At 40.5% G+C, this 25,198-nt stretch overlaps 1 protein-coding gene across 1 annotated transcript in view; it reads left to right on the top strand.

Annotated features, from left to right (window-relative positions):
* The window catches only part of AMER3 (APC membrane recruitment protein 3), a 41,590-nt gene extending 16,849 nt beyond the window's left edge, over positions 1–24,741 (top strand). Inside the window, exon 3 of the mRNA XM_033068580.2 lies at positions 19,631–24,741. The gene's annotated coding sequence lies outside the window, so the exon portion shown is untranslated. The remainder of the gene's footprint in view (positions 1–19,630) is intronic.
* The last annotated feature ends 457 nt before the right edge of the window (positions 24,742–25,198 follow it).

Below are 25,198 nucleotides of genomic sequence, written 5' to 3' on the forward strand. Positions count from 1 at the left end.
TGCTTTACATTATTTCTGCTCTCCCTCTGAGACTGAACCTACCTCAAAACCCTTTTCCCTTTCCCATATGCCTGTGAAGCTGTCACTTCCTGGCAGCTCATTACCCCCACCACACAATTCTCCCCACCCTCAAGAGCCTGGAAACCCCTCTTCAGGTAAATCCTGCAAATGCCAGCCAAGCTCTACTTAACTCCCCAGTTAACTCTGCTTAACTCCCCAGAACTTGGGTTCTGTGCTTTGCTCTCACTGCCCAGGTGCAGACAGGCACTGAAGGACATGGGAGGATCACAGCCTATGGCCAGGCAAGATTAAGGAATTTCGACACCCCCCCAACCCCTTTGTTATGTTTTTCTGTCTCACAGCCAACAGAGCGGGGAAAAAATCAAGTCAAGGTGGCTTTGGGTCTGTGATACACAACCAGGGAGCTGCAGAAAAATCAATGGCAAGAGAAATTCTATCTGACTTCAGTAGGATGGAGAGGGACCCTGATTTACAGTAGGAAACATGAGGCAGAAGACTGCATTAGAAATTTTCACAGCTCCAGCTTTTCAAAGAGACTGTGTCCTCTGCTTTCAGCTGCACTTTTAGGAAAAATCTGATTGGGTGTTACCCTTAATTAACCCTAATGCAGTTGCATTTCTGAAATAAGGGGAGGTTGTATTTTACTCAGACATCAAATGGGAGTTCTCAGCAGCAGAAAAAATACTGAGGAAAAGGAACAGCTTTTCCATCTGTGTACTTTAAATAGATGATGCTGCAATTTATGGCTCTTGGGAGAAATAAAAGCTCAATTTCCTTCCTTAGCCATTCTGTCTTCCCTTGAACATACAGGCAAGTAGGGTTTCACTCTGAAAAAACCACTAAGTAGACTGTTGCTATAGCAACCAACTCCCTGAAACCCATTTGTATTAAAGATGGTGTTCTAACCACCCAAAAAATACATCCTGCAAAAACCCCAGGTTTGTTGTTTCCCAAATAACAACTGTGTGTTTTTACAGTGAGTCCATCTGACTAGGGCAAGGTTGATTAAGTGGGATTGCAGGAGTGATTATGTCTTTGGAAGTAGTTTGTTACTGAGACAGCAAAAGGATGCCAGGAAACAGCAGGGTTGCAATGCAAGGTGCTTTTTTTGGCTAGATTTCTTAAAGCTTCAATCAATAACAAGATAGTACTTGAATCATCTCATCTCTCAAAAGTGCTCTTCAATTATAATCTGTAAAATTTTGAATAATACTTAAAAATTTAAAAATGCCCTCAGCTTTTTTTTTCTTCCATAATTCAAAACCTGTTGTACATTAAAATCATGCACTAAAACTAATGAATAATTTTTGTGTCAGAAAAAGGTATGCTAGTTTTCCCATTAGTGTTTTTTAAAGGTAATGAGTGCTAAACTGTATAATTGAATGCAATCCTTGAAGCGTAAATTAAGAATGAATGAGGTTATTTTAAAAATTATATTTATTGCTGAGGGTTTATAATGTGAATGGTAGAAACGTGAAGGTTTTATGAGATTTTATAGGTATAAATATATGAACAGACACTTAAAAGTTTTCTCTCTATTGCTCCCTTAACCTCTGAACCTCACATTTTATATTATTAAAGGTAAATATACTCTACCCACCAGTCTCTCTAGAAATGGTAATGCCCTCAACCAACAATGGTTCAATAAAATATCCTTCTACCTATACAAACATAAAATGCTGGGGCAGCTTACTGTTTCTAAAGTAAGACTAATGTCTCTTGCAGCATGTTGCAAACTTATTCAATTAAAGGACCATTAAGGTCTTAAATACAAAAAAAATTTTCCAGATACAAAGCAGGCTTTGAAAAGAAGTCCAGAGCCCAGGCAACTTTCATTTAACTGAAATTAAATATAATGAAGTCTAAATATTGATTGTTTCTACTTACTCCCATTTTCCTACTTTTTGTTTATTTTCCTGAGAATTTTTTTCATTCTGTTTCTTCAATTATTTCATCAACCATGGTTTAACACTTTATAAACCAGTACTAACTTCAGAACAACAAACTGCAAACTTCTGCTCTGCAATTACTTTCAAAAATTTTGTATTTCATGCTCAGAAAAGAAAGGTTCCACCTTTCTTATCCCCTTCTAATAAAAAATTCTTCTTTCTAGCTTGGTTTTACCCCTTATCAGTCACCACTGTCTGCCACAACACCATTCCCATCCTGCTGCTCCTCTGTGTGCCTTAACTGTGTTGTAGGGAAGCTGTATTTTTGCAAGGCCAAATCCTGTATCTCATTTTTAGCCTAACAACTAGTAAACACAATTAGCAATTTTTATTGATTGAAACTGATAGCATACTGCTCTCAGTACCTGTGGGATTTGGTCAGAAATCAATTTTGCTTACTGCCATCACACACATGCTCATGAGAGCCACACTGTGCTCTATTTCCCAGACTGGCAGGCTGGAATTCTTCCCTGCTCTGAAATGTGACCTGTGTCAGGAGGTGTGCTGGCTCCCTTGATTTGATAAAGAGCAAATGAAAAAATTTGTAATTGCATTAACTATTATTAGATACTGTTATTGCCGTAATCCTGAGTAGCAAAGTGACCTCAGATGTGTTTTGGATTCTCTACAGAGAGACAATTAAACTTCCAAGTTGCTCACACAGGCAAAACACCAAACAACCCCAAAAAACAACACATAAACAATCAAACCCTGAAAACAACCCACACCCCAGTTTCTCTATTCCTTTATCTAATATTATTCCTTACAGTATATCAAAAGGGATGGAAAGTGAGGCAACTCAAATAGAATGTACATCAATCATCTTGTTGCCCATACACTATAATTACAATTTTTCATCTAGGAAACAAAAATCTTTATGCTGAAAGTCAAGAGTGAATAATAAATCATTACATTTACCCATTTTATACACTTCAAGCTTTGGAGATAAATTCTTGTAGGGTACAACTAGTCTTTTATAGAATTGTACTGTAAAAGTAACTACTTTTTAAAAGTATCTAATGCCCCCCAGAACAGGCTTGAGGATTAAGGGCAGGAGAGCACCAGAACAGCTTTGGTTTTGGGTTGGTTGAGGGTGTTGGCAGCAAAGTAAATAAAAGGCATCATAAATTTCAAATGGAGATGAAACTACAGTTGCAGGCACATATACCAACTGGACTGAGAAACTTACAGTGTTAAAAATGCTGTGATAGACAGGAATATGTGTAGAATTAAATTGGTAGTTCTCAAACATCCACACAATTAGGACAAGCAAGGCAGGAAATCCTAATGTTAAAAACCCCCTACTCCCTAAAACTATTTTAATGAATTATCCAGGATTCAAGCAAATTAAATATTGTGCTCTTCATTGAAGTAACTGGGTTTCTCTTCACCTGTGCTGAGCACCAGGCAAGCCAGCAGTGAGGGATCAGCACAGGGAGGACACAGTCCCTGCACGCCAGCACCCCTTGGCCTGTGCAGGATGCACACTGTACACCAGCTGGCCCTTTTAGCACACCAGAAGGCACATTGAATTTGGACTGAATTTGGCCACAGTGAATTTGGAAATGGAGGTGGTGGCCAGACCAGCACTAAGCTGCAGTTACTGTAGCTGAGCTGACAAAGGCAGGAAGTCATTGGAAGGTCGAAACCTGTGTAATCTTAAAAAAGGCAGTGAAGATTTTATGAAGCACTGGTAGCTGGGAAAACTACCAGTGAAATTCTGGCAATGATCTAAGCAGCACAATTTGGCTAGAGGCACTTCTTTGGTTAGACTTCTCAAGGTCACATACCTCTTTCCTGCATATGCCCAGGACACACAAACAGTGTGTAAGGCAGCTGGTCCTCCTCAGCCAACAAAACATCTACTTTTGGGTTCCATAGATTGATTTCTTCAAGTGATGACAGCTCCCCATGATTTGGGATTTTCAGTGGGCTGGGAACATTTGGGTAGTGAAAAAACCAAAGAAAATATGGGCCTTTGTGAGAGCACTGCAGTAGGACCAAACATTTTTTGCATGGAAGAGCTTCCATCTGGCCTGGCCTGCCAGAGCAGCTGAGAACCAGAAGCCAGTGTTCTGGGGGAGCAGAACACCAGACACAGCACATTCCCACGGATTTGCATTGTGAGGCACCTTAGCCAGTCTGTGTGTGCCAGTCTCTGCTTAATCCTCGCTCCACGGATCACGGAGCACGAGCTGTCAGTGCACATCCACCTCTGACTGCATGCAGGGATTTGCTGGGAAGCATTGTTCCCTGCAGAGCACAGGCCCTGCAGTGTCCTTTCACATTCCCAGCTCACACTCTGCTTCAGTGCCCAGCCATGCCATTGCTGTCCGTGCTGGCTGCCTGTGGGATGCACTGGGCATGGACTCTGGCCCAGCAGTCTCAGTGCTCCCAATTGTTTGGTCACTGGGGCCAGTTCTATTAATAACTGCACTGTTAGTCACTGCCATTTCTGATGGGATGCTCCATGTCCTAAAAGAGTGAATGCTGCACGTAGCTTCCAATTAGCTGGGAAATGTTTTCTGCTTCTTTGCCTAGAAGGATACAGACAACAGTAGCATTGTTAGTAATGAACTGCCACCTCCTAATGTTGAGTTACAAGAATTAGTGGGTTACTAAACCACCACTGACCTTCTTTTATTATTTTTCTTAATTACTCATGAAGCTTTTGAAAAATGCTATTAAAAGGATACTTAAAATTAACAGAAATTGGGAAAGTATGTATTTAGAATAAATTGTTATTTGCACCTCTATGACACCAAACTATTGTTAAGTAAAAAAAGGATAAGATTCCTAAATATATTTTAGACTGGCTTCCTCACTGCTCTGTAACAAATCAGTTCAGAAGAAGCTGTCTTTTTTTAAAAAACTGCCTTTAGGCAACTGTAGACCCTGAGCATCCTCCATCAGGATATGATGCCAAATTTTCTTCCTTCTATTAATCAGACTCAACCTCTTCACAATCCTGTGCTACTGCCCTGCTTCTGCCTCCTCTTTCAGCTTTCTTAGCCCTGGTTCCTTTCTGCAGCGAGTGGAAGAGATACAGAGCTGAAGGCCTTTTTTCTACCCCCAGGAAAGAGGCTGCAGAAAGAACAGCTCAACATCAACCTTCCCCTTGTCTTTGTTTGTGTCTTGTTTGGACACTAAGCAACAAGACTTCAGGAAGGTCTTCCAGGAAGAGACTCACAGACCCTGTTCTGCTGCTGCTGATGCATCTGCTCTCCTCTACTGTGTTTCTTTGCCTTGAAGCAGAGAGAGTGTCTCACCTTCAACCTGACTAGAGGCATTGTTGTCACCAACCTGGTTTTATTTAATCAGCTCAGGAAATCTATAGAAACTATTCTGTTCCTGAATGAGAACTTCATATGGCAATCATGCACAGCATAGGGATCAATAAATTTCCCCTAGCAGCAATTTACCGCTCAGTGTATCACACAGCAATCCACTGGGTGCTATAACTGAAAGCACAAAAATTTAAAGTGAGAACCATATAGTGATGAATAATGGCCCAGAACAAACCACTTAATAGGTGGGAAAAAATCCCACCATGAAGGCAGCTTTCTCTAGCACCCAGGAAGAAAAACCTTAATTCAGTTAAGATCTGATTAGTAAACCAAGTGATACAAAGAAAACCTTATTTTATTGTGCTTTCTGAGAGGAGATTCCTGACTTTTTAGAGGAACTAGTTATTTAGTCTACAGTAACATCAATATCAAAGCAACATAATCAAATGAAAAATTTACCAAGTTATTGAAAAACAGACTATTTCTTTGTGTTTTTGAAGCATACCTGAAAAATCCATCTCAGCAAGAATAAAAAAAATATGTCTTCATGCAAAAAATCAGAAAAGTTCATCCCTGTAACCTTTTTTCTTCACATTTCCACTTGTGCAGTTCCAATATTAGAGTATTGAAAAAATAATGGGTAAAATCCCATTATCAGAACAATTTGCCAATATTTCAGGAATGCTTTTCAAATTTCCCTTTTATTAATTGGCAGAACTAGTAACTTCGCCAGGTTTAACTGACAAGTAGAGATTTCTCCATTGGGTTATTTATTGGGCAGTGGTGCTATTTCTGCTTCTTTAGGAAAACTCAGTTCTACTTTCCTGTGACCACTGTTTAATCTCTCTTCTCGAGAGTTTGAACATTTAAAATTGATGTTGGTAATAGGCTAAACTCCTTTCTATTGAACCATGCTGAAGATAACCCAGTTTTAGGGAAAAGCATAAACTGATCAGTGCTGGCTAACAACAGATCTGATTTTGCTTAAAGGTCAGGCTTTTCTTCAAACAGGCTCTCAAGATGGGAAGAGGTCACTGGTGGGACTGATTTCTGATTTGCATTCCACTGTTAAATACTTCTAACGTGGCAACTCTGAATCAGTTTATAACTTGGCATTATTTCTTAACTGCATTTCTGTGAACATAAATACCTAAGAGTTTGAAGTACACTGCATGTAGTCTTTCATCCTTCACTGATTTCTCGAAGTCTTGTGTGTTTTTTGCCATGGGAGCTAACTAAAACCAAAATCTATCACAGTTCCAAGTCTGGAAAACATCTATCATATCAATGAGATTCACTTCAAAGAATAGCAAAGTATGAAGGCTTAGACTCAATTTGTAGCAAAAAAAAAAACCCAACAAAAAAAAACCAAACCCAAAACAAAAAAAAAAACCCCCAAACAAATAACCATAAAAAAACCTCAGAAATGACAAGATTCTGAAATTCCTTCCTAGCAATTCACAAGGCTGAACTCACATCTTCCATAATTCAAGAATACTTCCGAGTAATTCTGTTCTCATAAATGAGAGACAGAGCATTATGATCAGACAGATATGACAGATATGACAGTTATGATCAGACAGATATCTCCACACACCTATCAGGGAGTTGTGGAGAGCAAGAAGGTCCCTCTGCTTCCTTTCCAGGAGACAATCACTGCCCTGGTCCTGTTGCCACACTCTTTCTGACATATGAAGGAATTGCAGTAGGCTACGTACTGGTGGAGCTGAGGTGTCATATGATATCACCTTCTCTTCTTTCTTCTCCAAGTTTTATTAGAAATTTTAGCCATAAAATATAGAAAACTTAATCCTGCTGAGTGTGTCCTTTTAACCTCTTAAGTGACTTGCTGAAGAGGATGCAAATGGAAAGTTCAAATAAGACACATGATTCAGTTGATGTCTATCTATTATGATATCTCAGTAGCCACTTTTCATCTTTTAAATAAAACAGGATGATCACATACTGCATAGATCAGCTTTTACACTGTAGGGGCCTTTTAGCTGATTCATCTGCAGGAATACAAGTGCTTACTAAACACAAATTATAACTGTGTAAGTACTCATCAGAGTTCCCTTCCCCAGAAGGTCAGGAGCAAGAAGAATGGCATATTCAGCTGATTGTGTTGCAACTGGGCACCCTCGGATTTAATTTCCCAGATACTGCAACCCATTCTATATTCACATCATTTAATGGACAGGCAAGTTTACAATACAAAGTGTCCTCATTTTTGGACATGGGGGGAAGGCTACAAAACAGCCTGTGCTGGGTTATGAGATGAAAATGGGTCAGTGATTCAATATTTTCTTACAAAGCTCGGGGTGAGCTACATTAACTGGCAGTAAAGGTGATAGTAAGTGACAGGACAGATTCTTAGGCTTGATTAAGGACCATAAATCCACTGGATCCTCTCTTCAAAGACTGCCAGTGTGGTGAGGGAATACTTGGGTGGCCAGGAAAAAGCATTCAACAAGTATAATCAAAATCTGGGAACATCTCTGTGTCACACATTCATATTGGCCAGTTTCCAGTTGGCAGAGCTATATAGGGTCTATAGGGTGTGAAACAAGAGAGCACAGAGAAGCCTACACTGATGGCTGAAAAACAGGAATGCAAAGATGACACAGAAATATTGTCTTCTCCATTCAGTGCATAGTTCGAGTGCTTCTGAGGAAAACTCAGCTGCACTTGTGCACCTGTCTTTTAATTTCCTTCTGGGTTGAGATTGCTTTTAGCAGAGCCAGTAACCCCAGTAGCACCTCACATGTTCTTCATCTTTGTCCAGGCAAGTCTACCTGGATCCAAGATCTGTTGCCACAATACCAGACTCCTGGAAGTAACTGTTAATAAAAAGACCTGCCAGACTTCCCACAGAAATGGTGTGTTTAACATCCAGCATTAGGAGAAAGCTTATGGTGTCCCAAGAGAAGCATGTTAAACCACAGAAGGCTTTGTAGAATAACTAACTTAAAAATGAGGTTTTCAGCTGGCAGAAAAGCCAGGGATGGCTTAAGTACTGTGGCACTCGGGACTACCAGAGTCTGAAGGAGGCACTCATTTCTCTTCAAGAGGAAGGGAAATGAGCTTATGTCTTGGCACAAAATCTGCCCCACAGTTCACAGCCCTTGTGATCTGTTGTACGCCATCACTGGCAATGCAAACAATTAAATCTGGCAGGAACCTTGAGGTTACAAAGCCCAAAGGAAGTAATTTGGGCATTTGCACTTTGCCTTCTCCGAGGTGTATACCAAGGCACATCCTAGACTCAATCACTGCTTTTCCTTCCTTTTTTTTTTTCCTTTAAGATACTGTTATTGCATAAAACCCACAAAGCCATACAGGCAATTTTAAAGAAAAGCATCATAAAACTTACAGAACTTAATACAGCCCAGGAAAATTGCTGTATTTATGTCATGAACACTGCTAAACATAGCACAGGAAGTCTTCCTTTTCCCTTCCTCCCCACCCCACGCATGGCTGACAGCTACATTTGTCAGATTCACAGCCTCACTTTTAAAACAAGAAGTTAGCTTCCAAAATTAAAATCACCTCCTTCAGCAATGCGAAGAGAGTGACTATACTGGTTAAGATGTAATTTATATTCATCTCTCTCGTTATGTGTATGACATATACTGAACCTAAAAGCAAGTTTTGAAAATAGATCTTTTTAATATATACTAAAAGTGAGAAATTCCTAGAATATTTGCCTTTTTATCCTGTCAGAGGCAACTGAGTTTCTTTAACAATAAAAAGCCTGATCTGTTGCTGGAGTTTGACTAACCATTAAAAAAAAAGCAAAAATACAATACCAATACTTTAGAATCCTGCAAAAACTGTGTTTTAAAAAACACCACACCAAAATGGATCAGTTCTAAACTGCAAGTTTGAAGTACTTAAAGACTTTAGCACCCTCAGTACTTTTACTTATAGACCTTATTAGACCATGAAGACTAAAATTTACAGTCTTGTGTGCCTAAATTTAACTTTCAAAAGCAGCCCCAAAATGCTGACTCAGCTTATATATTTCAGCTCTACATATTCCATTGGGTCAGACTATCAGGCTATAAAACAGGGAAATTCTAATTACATGAATAAAAGAAATGGAGGAATAATCAAAATCATCCTGCTGTTGAGCTAACTGCAGGCAACAAGGAGGCATTAAGTAGATTAGTTCATCAATAATGGAATATGGAGACTTTCAGCACTAAGTAGGTCAGTGGTACATATTTCTGCTTTACCCTTGAATAGTCATTTAGTAGCCTACTCACAGTGAACTCCCAGTGCCTTCCTTCTCTTCTTACCAGCATCACAAAACTCACCAAATGCTCCCATCCCTGTAGAGAACTCATGAACTGAAAATGTGTGGGGATTGGAGCTAGAGAGCTGAGGCTGTCATCCAGGGAGGTTGCACTGACAGGTGCCTTGGAATTGTTTATTCTCTGTCAGCTAGAGGTTTGTAAGGAAGCCGCCCTGTGTGCTTGCTAATTGATACATTTCTGCATAAATCCAGTGCTGACTTCTGTATTTAAAGGAGCGCCTCCCATGTTGCAGACACTGTTACAAATCCATGGGATTTTTCCAAAGATTTGAGTGGGTTTTAAATCAATACCTAACATGACTAAACCATAACATTTTGTGGTACTGATATGAAGCAATACTGATGGCTGGATTACTTTTGGTTCTTTGGCTCAGAAAATACCAGCAGAAGAACTGAGATGCACTATTTTGGAAGTCCCACTTTTCCTTAGAAGCTGCAATAAATTATTTTTCATTGTTTCAGTTAAAGGAAATTTGCTTTTTCTTCCTCTTTTTCAAATTGTTGCCACAAGGACATAAGTAGAAAACTGCCCAGCCAGCCTACCTGATACTTGCTGAGTCAGTGCTGAAATTATTGCAAAGCTGACAGAAGAGGAGCTGTCCAGTTCAAAGCCAACATCGTCCAACCCTGCAGGAGGGTAGCTCAAGTGCAAATGCAGAAGCAAGTGTCTATTCCAAATTGTGGGCAACCATGACATCTAATACCTCCTGTACGAACTGACTAACAGAAATCTGCAGCAGGATCCTTGCCACAGAAATAATCAGCCAGGAGAGGCCAAAGGCTGTATAGAAAGCCCAACAGATTATTAATCCATGAAAAGATTTAATAGGCAATATTTTTACTGATGCCAAACTAAATAAGAAAAAAAAAACCAAACCCACAAACAAAGTTATTATTTGTCTAGGACTACACAGATGGTGACAGCTCAGTGAGGCATACCACATATAGGAAAACTGAGGGATTCAATAATACCTTAATTCTAAAGAGCAGGTATTAGTCTGGTAATTTCAACTGTTAAATAACACTTCTGATTTGGGTTAGCACGGCCACCAGCTAATGTAGAACACATTAGTTTCCTTATTCATAAGTTTCACTGAGAGTATCATAAAAAAAGTCTATTCCTATCTCCTAAACTCTACAAAACGTTCCTTATTACTTCTGTTAAATCAAAACATTTATTTGAAGATGCATCTAAAATTAATAAATACTCTACAACATAAAAATTTTAAGTCTAATGTATTTGCCACCCCAGGGTGCTTTTCATTTTTTGTCCTCACTCTTCTTAACTGAACAAGTAATTTATGTGAGTAGTGAAAATTATCTTATTGTGCAGCTTTTAATCTATTATTTAATAGCTAAAAGGAGAGTAAAAGTCACCCTTTCTATCAATAATTCAGCCTTGGTGCTAATGCAGCCATTCAGCTGGCCCCTCACAAGGGCCTCATGCATTTTTAATGCATTGGCTCTTTGTTAGGAGGTCAAAGATGTGAATTGTGGTTAGAAACACAGTTACGAGGTGAGGGAAGGTCAACTGAAGAAAATATTCCTATTTCAAGTGAAACAAATTAAACTGTCAGGAGTGTAAAGGAAAACTGCACAGTAGGGTCCTCAGTGCCTGACTGCTGAGGACCAAAAAGATAAAGCCCAGCTGCCAAGGCTGCCCTGGCTGGTAAAGAACCACAAGCTCTCAGCAGTGCCAGTGGAGCTGAGCAAACTTCAGCCAGGTTGGTCTGATGGGGTCATACAGGATGTGTCTCAACTCAGGTATTGCTTGTTACCCTACCTGGATCCAAATCCTGGGACAGAGACTCTCCAGAGCACCACAGACAGAGCTCAAGGGCCTGATGACAGCAGTTCTTTCCCTCAGAGCCAAATTTTTATTGATTTGGATGGTGCTATAATTTGGATATCCACCAATAAACTTCAAACCTGGGCTGCCTGGACCAGATCTCACCATCTAATGAATCCACCTGGTCTCTTTAGCTCTACTTCCACTGAGGCATTTTTTGAGAATTGCTGCTTAAACACCACAACAGTTTCAAAAGTCCCGGGGCATGGATGGCTTCCTTGGTCTACCTTTCTTGCAATGTGTGAATCAAGCACTTGCAAGAAAAATAACTTAGTTATCAAGGCTTTTTTTGCCTGCTAATAACTCCCTCTGAGAGTGTAATTGTCTCTAATAGTATGGTTGTCTTTTTTGGAAAAGATTAGCATGTCAAGAAACCTTTTCGGGAGGACTCCACAACCTCTGAGCACAGGAACGCACCATCTCCTCTCAAGGGTGCCACAGAAGGCTCCTGAACTGGCACTAGAGAGAGAGATGAACTTTTAGACCTCTCCCAAAAGGGGGTGCATGTGACCCTGACACCAAGCAGCTGCTGGTATCTTTGCATGCCTTCCCATTCTGTCAGACTGAGGGGCTGTGGCAGAGACTGAGCCCTGCTCACATGTTTGTGGAATAAAGCATTCCTTCCCCAGTATGAGAGGCTGTCCCAGTCAATAGTACTCCTCTGCTAAAGGGTCGACAAGTCAGCTGAAGTTCTGTATTGGAAATGGTTCAATTTTATTTTTACCTCTTTAGGTTTAAACTCTGCATGACCCAGCATGTTTTAGGGCAGAAAAAGTAAAGGATTTATCTTTATTTATCACAGCTCAAAATGAAGCCAATTAATTTTTAAGTAACACTTGGCAATTTCTCTCTAGTTCCATCTATTGGAGTTCAGCCTTCTTCAATAAGAGGAAGTGCTATTAATTTGCTCCTGAGAGTGGAAGCATTCATTTCACATCTGGAGTTGCTCCAGATGGAAAATAGGGCTTGTTCTCCTGTGTGTCACATCACTGCTTCCTGTAGATTTCCATTCCAGTGGAGCTCAGCAAAAACGTATACAGACCTATATAACAGTTGCTTACTACCAAAACACACAATTACCCTGACAAATGCACTGAAGAGGTAAAAATGAGCAGGATTTTGTAAGCTCTAGCACCAAGCTGACCACAAAAAACCTTCAGGCAAAAGTCAATTGCAATTTCAGTCTTGCAGGAGCAAAGAATAAATATCATGTAACCATTTCTCTTGCTGCCATGACCACATATTCCAGACTTGGATATCTGATTTCCTACCCCTTTACCCTCCTTCTCCTCACATGTTATGTGCTGTATAAGTCAGGATCAAGTTTTGGGGCTGTACTCCAAAGGGCTAGAAATGATGTCTACAAATGACAATGCAAAACAAACACCCACAAATAGATACAGACAAATGGAATAGTACAAAGAAAATGAGAGCATCAGTTGGCCCTGCAGAAATGGAAATGTCATCAAGGTTTTCATATTTTCAGGAAGGGACTTCCAAATACAAGAAGCCCTATGGAACAAAACATTACATGTTTTCATTGGAAGCATAACAAGGAGACAGTGCAGACTCTAATTGTTGACTAATCATAAACAATAATCAGTATTTAAGTAGACTAGTATACAACTGACAGGCAGAGATTGGCCCTCAGAAGCCTTGGAAGGAGGGTCAACCACCAAATCATGGATCTTGCAGTGTAAGATAAATGAGGGAAACTACACAAAGCAACACGTATTTAGGTTTGCATAATCACATAGAAAAACACTGATTCCAAATGACAGTATTCTGAGTACATATGAAAAGGAAAGACTGTGCTTATCAAGGCCAGAGGAAAGGCAAATTTTGATACCTTAGAAGAAATACAAACAGAACATGAGCTACAGCCTTAGAAATATGATAAAAGGATTTTATGCACAGAATAAAACAGATTCAGGCACAGCCTTGATATGAGAACAGACAGAGAAACTTGAGTCAAAGAGCAGTGCAGTGACTTGCAAGATAGTGGGCTGTACCAGCAAAAGAAAGGGTTGGCTCAGGAAAATTAATTGCAAACATACTTAAAGTAGTTTGCTACTTATTCTTGGTTGCTGGGAGCTTGTTTGCTGACCCTAACTTTAGCAAGTCAGCAAATACACCACAGATGTGCAACACAAAGATGACATAGGGTTCATTGCAACCCAGACTGACTGTGCCCTGCAGACACAGCCAGCTTGTACTTGGTAATCAATGAACCAGATGCAACTGGAACACTGCTAACTGCCTGTAAATGACACTTTTTAAAAACTGAACCGTTTGAGAGACTCTATTGCATTCATTACCATTTCAATCAACAGCAGCACAATGCAGCAGAGATTTAAATGACTATCCAATATAAATAATCTGAAAGGCTCACAATAGCTGGGGCAGAGATTATTTACAGATTATTTCATTATAGGCTTCTTATTTGGCTAAGATTTTGCACATGTCCCATGCTTCAGCCTTGGTTGTGTAGGCAGGTCTTTCAGTGAAACAGATAAGAAAAGAAATAAGGTTGAGGGAGGCATAATGGAGGCATGGAAAATTGATTTTCAGACTGACTGTGACCTTGACTCAGAGGTTGAACACGAGCTGTGAAGCAGACAATGAGGACAGGAACAAGTTGCAGAGAGCAAAACAGCAAACTTTGTTTGAAATTAGAGATTACAGACAAATTCTGATGGCCTGTCCCTGCCTCCATAATCAAATGCAGTAAGCATGTGACGATATTTTAACTTGCAGAGATTGGTGGGTATTTATGAAAGCACAAAAGAGCTCACACACTATTGCTCTGAGATAGCATTTCAGAAGGATGTTATCCAAGCCACTTGAGATGAAGAAAAAATTGAAGAGAAATTTCTATACAATGCATCAGTTATTTTATCACATTCTGATAATTTCATTTGTTCACATGCTCAGAAAATATTTAATCTAACTCATTTTCTGCTCTGAAATTTTTATGATGAGTCTGAAGTTAATGCAAAGTTCTACAGAAAGAATGCAGTCATGAACAAAACATGAGAAATTGGAAAAATACTGGTTTCTGATAAACCACACATGATGTAGTTGAACAAAGCAGGGAAGAGTGGCTAGAGTAGTTTAAAATTTGCAGTTTGTCACTGAGTTATGGGGTCAGACCCAAACTGTTCAGAACTAGAGAACAACCAAGGACCACATTACTACTACAGGGTTATTTCTCCAGCAAGAAGCAGTTAAAGAGGCTCTGTCATTATTTTCCTTCTGTGCCTTTTCTATTGTGTAGCTTAGGGAAAGAAGGAGCCAGCAAGTTAGGCTAGGTCCACACTCAGAATGCTTTCTCAGCACAGGATCATGTATTATAATATTATGCAGTACATTATGCTGGCACAGCACTCCAAGGCAGATGCTTATAACAGCAAAAGAAAGGTTTTTGTAGTGTAACTTCTTGATTACCTGGGAGTGACAAGTTGGTTTTTATGCACAAGTGACTTCTGGCAACTTCACTATTTGTTGGGTCACATGGAACAGACAGGTGCTGATCTGTGCATAACTGTGCCATCACAAAATCTGTAGAAGAGTCCTGGCCTTTGAACTTCTACTCTACCTGGAAAATACTGCTTTAGCTTCTTAAGACCTCCGGAGTGCCATATAAATGTTGGAAAAGGACAGGGAATATGAAGTAGATTTTTTCCCTGTCAAAAGCTCATTCTGACACAGACTAAGAAAGCAAACAAAACTGCACAGTGTTCAGAGATATAATATTGCAGCACCAAGGTCCTCTGGCCCTTGCACAGAGATCCTCTGAGCTCACAGGGCACCAGCACAGCTGCAGTATTTCTATGTGGGTGGTCAGTCTTCAGCAGGATTGAAATCCAACCCAGCAGTATTGGGAATTTCCTACAAAATGTGTTTCTGTATAGAAATCACAGTACTTATTTTTCTTTTCTATTTTTCTGCAGTAGTGTGCTCAAGGTGCCATTCTGAAATGGTACATGCTCTGAAACTGAAGTGACTAGAAAATAAAACCCCTCAACTAAAAAAAAGATTACACCAATTCATGATTACAGTTTTTGAAAACAATACATTTTTATGGAAAGGGATTTTTTGCATGTCTGCATGGCAGACCATTAAGACAGAAAATCTTCCTGTTCTGTGCATTCTGAATACGATCAGTTTTGTTCTACTGTAAAATCTTCTAGGTAGTAAGGTACTAGTCCTATTTTTCTGGAAGTGTTTTTTTATTGTTCCAGTAAAACCCACTTTTAACAAGTAATATTTAAATGTTTGAAAAGCAGCATATTCCTCATCTGAAAATCATCCCATCATAAAATTCTCAGCTAACTGTCAATCTACACAACCAGCCAGAGCGATTAGCCTGGCGTGATAGCAGAGCTATTAAATAACCTTGGCATCAAGGTTACAGCAGTTCAATGGCCAGGCTAGACAAAGAATGCTTCAGGGCATTCCCTCATGGTAAAAACAGCTCTTGCAAAGGCCCTACCTCAATTCTCAATTTCCCATTCCCAATGTCTGTGTAAGTTAATCAGCTTTTTTTTTTTGGGGGGAGGGGGGTGGGGCAGGGCAGAGAGGTGGGGGGGCACTGAAGTCTCTGTTCATCTCTTAACCGATGTTGTTATTAAGCTTCCAGTTCAGACTTCTTGCCTTAGAATAAGCTTCTCCTGTTCCTCTTCAATAGCAATCAGCAGGCTTTTCTCCAGTTTGGAGAGTCCACATTAGCCCAATCTTCCATCAGATACGTGTTCAACTTCACTCATCCAATGACTCTCGAGTCTCAGGCTGACATAACAGGCATATCTTTGTCCCATATGAGAGAAGGAGAAATCTTACAATGCGAGATTATGCATCCCAAGCCCTTAGGGGGACAGTGGCCTTACATTCTAACTTGCTCCTGACATTAATAACTCCCAAGACACTCTTTTCTCTAGCAAAGGCTATATCAAATATTTTTAAAACAGATTTCTTTAGGCATATGAGCAATTGATCTTGCAAAACATTCCTTCTGGCCCTAAAGGCCCAGTGTTCAAAGTATGTACAATGAGGCTTACAAATTCAACTGCTAAAAGTCACACCAGAAAAAAAGAAAAAAAACCCATCAAATGAGATTGTAGGAGGAAGGAACTCAGAGTTGGAACATCACTGGGTTTATCATATAGTTTTAATTTACAAGTAGAGTGGAGATGTCGTGAAAATTTCATCATAAAAGGGGACCAGCTCAGGAACTGAGTCATTTAATAATGCCAGTAAGTACTGAGCAGATATTCACTCATAAACTCTAGGGAATCTGCAGATGAAATGACTGTGCTGCTGCCTAGGAAATACTAAAAAGTCAGGTGTTATGTGAGAGAACCGGACTCAGTAGGGATGATGGTATCAGAAGTTACAGGCTGCAATTGCCAGACACAGCCAGGACCCAAAATTCATCTACCAGGCCTGCCCATGACCCTGCTGCAGCCCTCTCCTCTTCCCCCCACTACTGCTCTGCTGTGCCATCTCGTGCTCGCAGCTGTCACTGCTGCATGGAACAGGACCCCTGCATGTCATTAAGGCCGTGTATGTTGGACTTCCTGAGACCAGAGCAATGCACCAATGCACGCCTGTGCCTGGTGACACAGCTATAAACAGGACACGTGGACATGGCACGCTGCACTACCAAAGTCCTTTCTGTATTCTTGTGTGTGTGAAGGCTGAGATGCTCACAGATGTTTTCAGACTTCAGTGATTACAGGCGGAGTTTTGAGTTCTTTGCAATTCAGATTGTTAGGTGAGATCTGCATGGTGGACATTTCTCACAATTGCTGCCAGAGCTATTGCACTGTCTGCTGTTCTTGTCCTCTGGACTATCAAGCAGCAGGTCCCAGGGCCCAGAGCAGGGAACACACATCAAGAAATTCCCTGACCTTTCCCAATATTGATGCTGACGTGTAGTATTTTGAATAACCACGTGACCACCTCATGTTTCTTACTCACGTCACTGTAAAATGGATGACACTTATTTATTTCACCAGGGTGACAGAGCTTTGGCGTGATTTTTCACAGCAGATGGGGCTTTAGAGATCTGCAAACAACATTGCTTTAACATACTGGCAAAAACACCTTTCCGACAACAGGGTACACAGTGGGAGCTTAGCAGGGTACATTCAACAGAAGGAAGCACAGCAATCCAAACAGCTGAAGAAGGTCTTTGCATTAATCAGATTTTCATATAATTTGTCGAGGCATGTTCTAAACCTCTTTGATTTTTTCAGGGGCTGCCGACATTCAGGTTACATGGGGACTTTCACGTGCCAAACCCCTTGCTTTAGGCAAGCATCCTGAATGACTTGGGCATGGTGAAGAAACTCTAAGCAAAAATTTTTTAGAAATTGTACAGCTTGGGAGCCAACCTGATAAACTCCTCACTGCAGTCGACCTGGGCTCATCAATGGCGCCATGGAAAGCCCAATCAGAAAATACGAGTGTTATGTAAAAGTGCTGCAGTTCGGAGGCAGCAGCCCGAGGCTGCTCCAGCAGAGGGCACGGAGGGGACGAGCCCAGGGCTGGAGCGGAGGCAGCCGCGAGGGGTCAGTGCTCCACCAGCAGTGCCGCGCTGGGGAAAATCCGCTCCGCGCCACCGCACTGCCGGAGGGGAAACTGGCCAGCGGTGCCTTCTAAGCCCTGGAAAAACAGCCTCCAGATCAAGGAAAACAAACTGCAGCAAGCTTGTGAATATCACAAATTCCTCTGCTGCCCTGCCAAATAGCGCTGCAGTATTTGTGTTTGGGATTCTCAGAGGATTAGGCCTCCTCCTTGCTTGGGAAGCGTGCCTGGGTCAGCAGAGTGCGCAGGAATGCTGCTATTCCCCCTTCGAGCGCGGGTAGAAACTGGGGGTCATTGCTGCTACTGCTTAGGGACACTGACAGGCTCATTGTGTTCAGGAGACACTAAACATCAGCTTCTGAGTAAGAAAAACCCCTTGAGTATTGAAGGAGTATAAAGATGCCTTATATTTATATTCCCAGTTACATGAAATGTAAAAAATAGTAAGGGGACAATAGCTGGTTTTTACTGAAGTAAGCAACCTCTAACACATTCTAAAATTTTTCTGGTTTTCTGGGGTGACTTTTAGCAGTTGAATTTCTAAGCCCTATTTTACATGCTTCAAAGCTCCCACTGTGAACTGGTAAGAGCGAGCTCCCACTGACACAGAGATGGCTTTGGTGGCCAAGTCCCCCTGTGCGTCAGGCAGGCTGCCCTCCACTGCCTGCCAGTCACAGTTCTGGGGCCTGCTCCTCACAATGGGTACAGGTTGCAGCTGGCACAAGGGAACAAGAGTGCAACAAGAGCCATGCATCCGTGAGATGTTAGTCCCAATACACCAGAGAAGTCTGTCTCAGCTGATCTGATAATATTTTTAGGAGTACCTTAGGCAGGTGCTTAACTAGAACCACCCAGGGTAGGAATAGGCATATTCTTTCCTCTACTGCGTCGTTCAACCTGGTCTTCTTCACATTGGTGTCTTCCAAACCATGAAGAGAGTCATTTAGATGAGCTCAAGAAAAGGACTCTGCCTGCAAGAGGACACAAATGACTGCAGAAACAGATTGATCTGTCCAAATGTATTCGCTCTGTTTTAGTGCCACTGCTGCCTGTGACAGCAGCAGAGACAGAGATGTCACAGGAAAGGAACAGGACAGCAACAAAAGAGAGCTGAGAGGTCTGGGCTGGGTAGGAGGGGCAGTGGGAAAGCTGCAGTTGGTAGGACAATATTAAAGCAAAACAGAACTGATTGTAGCTTTCCACCTTCAGTTCTTTAAGTGAGGCTCCTCTGCAAAAAGCCTGGGAAACCATCTCACTGCATAACTGCAAAGAATCACAAAAACTATAACCACATTTTTAGAAACAGTGAGGGTTTTGGGGATTGCTTTACTTATCTCATGAAAATTCAGAATCATAATGACAAAACTCCTACTAAAAAAAAACACTTGCGGGAAGATGAGGATGGCATATGGTACACAGCTGACAAGTTAGACTAGTTTGTCCAAACAAGAGGAAATTCTCATGTCATAGCCAATCTGACCCTGGTTGCATTCTGGTGGTAGCTAGTTTTTATTTCTGGTTTTAGTTATTTTCCTTCATTCACTCACCAATATATTTTAAATAAAAACCTGGAACAAATATGTGAACATTTAAGATGTTTTTGCTTATATTGCAGGTGCAACACTGAAGAATCTGTTTGTAGATACGGATGCACCTCGAACACAGCATAGCATGACAGTTCCATGATGTTATACCAAGACCAGAAACAACAAGGATTTCTCTCTGGAGATCTCACCAGAGTGTTGCAGCAGAAAATCATGCCAGTCTGTTGGAATGACAGGCATGGTTAGGAGTTCTGGACAGCCACACACCCTGAAGCCACAGTTGCAGATGGCTGGTAACTAATACTCATTTTTAAAAACAAAACCAAACCCAAGTTCAGTAGGATTTTGAAAAAAATCATGCCGTGATAAGGTTTAAGAAAAAATGATAGCATATTTCTGTCATATCCTGCCACACAACAATTGAAAATATCACTATATTTTTAAAGCACAGGTATGTGCAGAATGAGCTTTCATTTGGGAAGCTGTTATGAAGAGGTAAAGTTGTTTTCTGTTGTACTAATTTTTCTTTAATTTTAGAGAAAAGCTTTATATATTTTATGGCAACCAAGCCACAAGGTTCTGATTACACTGGTATGGCAAGATTTACTGCCTAGGAAAAGGTATTTTTTAAACAAACAAAAATATCAGAAAGCAGAATATAGTATTCCCTATATCGTCCAAAGACATGTGCTTATTATAGCAGAAATTGTGAGTAGAATAATGAGTTATATGTGAAAGCCACCATAAAAAAATATTACATTTTAAAGGAGAGAAAACATGTTTAAAATATTCATGATAACAAGCTGTACTTAACCTTATACAAAGTCTTCCTTTTCTAATTGAAAAACTGTTCTCAAAGTACTGGGTAAGATACACTGCTAACCCAGTTTTCATTTATTTGTGGCATTCTTGGAGTTAGTTTAACAAAACAGTCATTTTCATACCTCAGTTTGTACCTGGTCTTGGCTGTCTTATATTTTGAGACTAAATTGAAAAAAACAACTATGCTTTGTAGATGAAACCTGATGATTAAATGGTCCCCTGTGGCCATGATGTGTTTGTAAAGATCTTTACAACCTCCATGTTAGTATCCTGGCTTGGACAGTATTTGTGGGCACTACCTTTACCCTGAGATTTGCTGTCATGGGGAAAAGTGGAAGGAGGACATGAGGCTGGGAACTGCAGCAAGGGAAAAATACCTTAAATTAGATGCCTGAATTTTGATGTCAAAAGTTAATTTCTACCTTTGATCATGAATAACGTAAAGAATATATAACCACAGTATTTAAGAGATGTCTGCATTTTGCAGAATCTGAGTGATAAAATGCACGATATAGCAGGACTATGAAGCTATAAAGTGAAATCACATCCCCCAGCTATGGAGCTTTGTCAGTATTACTCAACTCTTACGAAGAGAAGAGCTTCTCTCTCCAGCACCCCATGATTGCCAGCACAAATCAGCTTTGAGAAGGCAGTCATTTTACCACAAGTATCTCCTGAAAATACAGATTATAAGTGTCTAGGACCTGCTTTCATGGCACACAATGGTATTTCTGAAGATTGCTTCGAAGTTGCCATTTAACCTACAAAAGCCTGAAATGCCAAGGAGTTTTTCATACAGGCATTTTTCCCTAACATACTAAGTAACACATTAGAATTCAGCTAACCAAACAATAATAAACACAGGGCTTAATATTCTAGCAACAGATAGTCTGTACATAAAGCAGTTGTTCCTCACACAAGTGATCCCTCCTTTTGCAATTACCACAGCAGCCTCCTTTAAGGCCTTCAGCTCACCAACATCTCTTGTAGTGAAGAGCCCAGAACCTCGAGGGAGCAGAGGCAGAATTTGTCATCCTTGTAGCACATTGCACATCTCTTCCCTGAATTTCAGGTTGAGGGACCAACTTCATGGAGGAAAACAAAGGCAACAGAAAGAAAAAAGTCACCTTGCTCCCACATAGCAAAGGAGACAGTATTTCGGTGGAGACTATTATTTCTCCCACCCTACAGGCACAGAGCAACAAATGATTTGTCTAACTTTGTTTACCTGCCCGGTGTCTTTCTCCTGCTGCTGCTCTTTCCCCTCTAAGCCCAGCTCATCTGTAACAGCTAACCAGCCCCTGCTGCTGTCTGCAAACCAGAGGGAACAAATGCAGATGAGATGGATGGGCTTTTACTGCTCTTATGTAGGTCCAGCATTGACATAAATAGCCTGTCCGTGTCCCTCTGGACGGCATCCCATCCCTCTGCATGGCATCCCTTCCCTCCAGCATGTTGACTGCTCCACATATCTTGGTGTCACTGGCAAACTTGCTGAGGTGCACTTGGTCCCACTGTCCATGTTAAACAGGGCCAGTCCCAAAGCCAACCCTGCAGGAACGTCACTTGCTGCTCTCCAATTGTACATTGAGCTGTTGACCACAACACTTTGAGCATGACCAGCCAGTTACTTCCTCACCCACTGAGTGCTCCTTCCACTCTCTGGTTAAGAGCCAAGGATGTCATGTGGGACAGTGTCAAATGCTTTGCACAGGTCCCTCTAGAAGTGAGATGCTCTCCTCTTGTCCACTAGTGTTGTAACACCACCAAATTTGTCAGGTATGATTTGTCAGGTAAGATTTGCCCTCAGTGAAACCATGTTGGTTGTCCCAATCACTTCCAATGTTTTCCACGTGTCTTAGTACAGTTTCCAGAATGATCTGCGCCCATGAGCTTCTTGGGAACAGAGGTGAGACTGACTGGTTTGTAGTTCTCCAGGTCTTCCTTTTTTCTCTTTTCAAGGGTGGGGGTTATATTTCCCCTTTTCCAGTCTTTGGGAACTTCACTGGATTGCTGTGACTTCTCAAATATGGTTGATAGTGGTTCAGCCACTTCATCCACTACTTCCTTTGGGACCTGCAAATGCATCTCATCAGATTCCATGGACCTCTGCACCTTCAGGTTGCTTAGAAGTACTTGAACCTGATCTTCTCCTACAGAGAGCAGTGCTTCATTTCCCAGTCCCTGCCTTTGCCTTCTGTGGCTCAGCCAGTGTGGCTGGAACTCTTATTGGTGAAAACCAATGGAAAAAATATTGTAGTAACTCATCCTTCTCTGTAAGCTGAGTAACCAGGTCTAATGTTTCCTTCCAGACAGAGGTCATAGTTACCCTAGTCTTTCTTTTATCACTGACATGCCTATGGAAATTATTCTTGGTGCCCATGATGTCCCTGATCAGATTTAATTCTATCAGGGCTTTAACTTTCCTCACCTAATCCTTGTCTGCTTGGACAATGCTGGTGAGGACAATATTCTGTATTCTGCTCTTGATCCATCCTCATTGGCTTATTTTTGTGTGTGTTTGTTCAGGAGCTTCTTGTTCATCTGTGCAGGCTTCCTGGCTTTTTTACCTCATCTCCTTTTTCTTGGGATCCATTTCTCCTGAGCTTGGAGGAGATGATCCTTGAGTATCAAGCAGCTTTCTTGGACCCCTCTTCCCTCCAAGGCTTTAGCTCACCAAACAGATCTCTTAAGAGGCAAAAGTCTGCTCTCTTGAAGTCCAGGGTGGTGATCTTGCTGTGCAGCCTCCCCACACTTGCACTCTGACACTCAAAGGTCCTCGGTTCAATCCATGCTGCCAAAAGAACAACTGTGGGTCTGCATTACACACCATGGAAAAAATGTTTGTGGGTAGTCTGTTCTCGTTCTCCCTGTGGAGTTGCATGGCTGCTGATGCAATGTTGGGGAAAGCTCAAAAATCTTAATCTAGCTCCATATAAAGAACCAACAGAAAATGTCCCTCCTCGAGGTCATGTTAAATAAGGTGTTTACTAAGATTGGATGTACATGAGTTTAAAGAAGAATCTTTAATTTAAACTTGTAACATCTCTTTAACAAGTAACATCTCTTTCACAAATGAAGACAGGCTGGTGAAATTAATGAGAATGTTAAATATTCACTGCATGTAAGTATTCAATTTCTCATGCAGTCTGTAGCTGTGAGAACAGATTTCTTCAGCCTGCACTCAGTCTAACATACTGTCATTCCCCTTTGGTGTTAGATGGATTTTTTAACATTCCAATGGATGTAGCAGAACATTTGTGGGTACAAAACTTCAGAGCAATTTGTATGAAACTGTTCACCAACTTCCTGTCCTGTTTTTAGAAGAATGGAAGCAATGATGAGTTGTGTCCAGACAAAGATCAGAATAATAATTAAAAGAACACTACTTTTGTGCTGAAGACAACCTCCAAAAAGGAAAAAAGGCTTTCCCCTCTCATCTTATGGTTCAATAAAATGCAAAAAATTTGTTCTGGAAAAATTTTTTAAAAAACTATGTTCTTCTCAAGACACCACTTCTTGACATTCCTTCGTTTAATGCAGAGTTCAGTGGAATTTCAGAGGTATTTTTGGAACTCCCAGCACAAAGACCGGGTACCTGAGTACCCCTAAGAAACCCCACGTTTACTGCTGTGAGTGGAGAGAGCACTCACCCCTTTAAATACTGCAGAGCAAATGATCTCATACTGGTAAAAATGTCTGAAAACAACTTAGAGAGATCTACCTACAATACAATGAATTGTCAGGTAAAGTGTTCCTTCCAAAAGCAACACATTAAAATGGTAGTCAGGCATCCCAGCAAGATGTATGGGGTGGGGGCTTGGACACAAGTCCCACAGCAATACTTTACTTCATTCACAAAACTCCATTGTTCTAAGTAAGTTGGAGCATGTGGTGGCAGGATATTGTAAATGCTGACACTTTACAGCAGATGCACAAGACGCACAATAAAGTTGCAGGTGAAAGGAGGCATACTTAAGAGAGAACAGTGTTACATATTCTGACTTCTACTTAAGGAAAAGAATAAACTCCTGGATTGACAATGTATATGCATAGTATATATATAGATATAAAATAACAAGTGTGTATACACACGCTTAAAAAAAGGATTTGTGGAAACCTAAGTTCAAGAATAGGGAAGAAATCTGAAGCAGGTACCTTTTAAAAATTGGAGTAGCAGATTGTAAAAATTTCAGTACAAACATGGTTTATTATGTAACTAAGATACATGCATTTATATGCTGTTTAACGTATTTTGTTAACTATTTTTCATATATGCCATATCTAATGTACATATGCTTTATGTATTATATTTTAGTTACCATATTCTACATTACATATTAAAGTCACTTGGATTCAATGGTGTTTGGTCTCTAATCAATATCACATTATTGTTGTATATGGCTTTATTGAATGATTATTTTCCAGCTCTGTACTCAGAAAAAAACCTTCTTACTGCTTATGAATAATTTATTTTTTTTTTAAATTTCCAGCCTATATCAAAGGCTTATAGAGGCAAAATTCAATTCTTCTCTAATTCTTCTCCTCTGTGAAGGACAACCTGCCTTATCAGTCAATCAACACTGGGAGAATCAGAATATAAAGATAAAAATACTGTAATCTTATCCTGATAGTCTTATATTGAATATTTAAATGGATTCAGTCATAAGTGTCTGTCACTCAATTACAAGGATCTTTAAAATCCTTTTTAACAATTTGCTTAATGTTAGCATAGTTGTAACCCTGCATTAATGTTCCTAAGTAGAAAATTGAAGAAAAAGAAGGAAGGAGACCGGTTTTTCCATGGTGGAACACCA

This window comes from Catharus ustulatus, chromosome 10 (assembly GCF_009819885.2).
Source record: "Catharus ustulatus isolate bCatUst1 chromosome 10, bCatUst1.pri.v2, whole genome shotgun sequence".
Taxonomy (NCBI): Eukaryota; Metazoa; Chordata; class Aves; order Passeriformes; family Turdidae; genus Catharus; species Catharus ustulatus.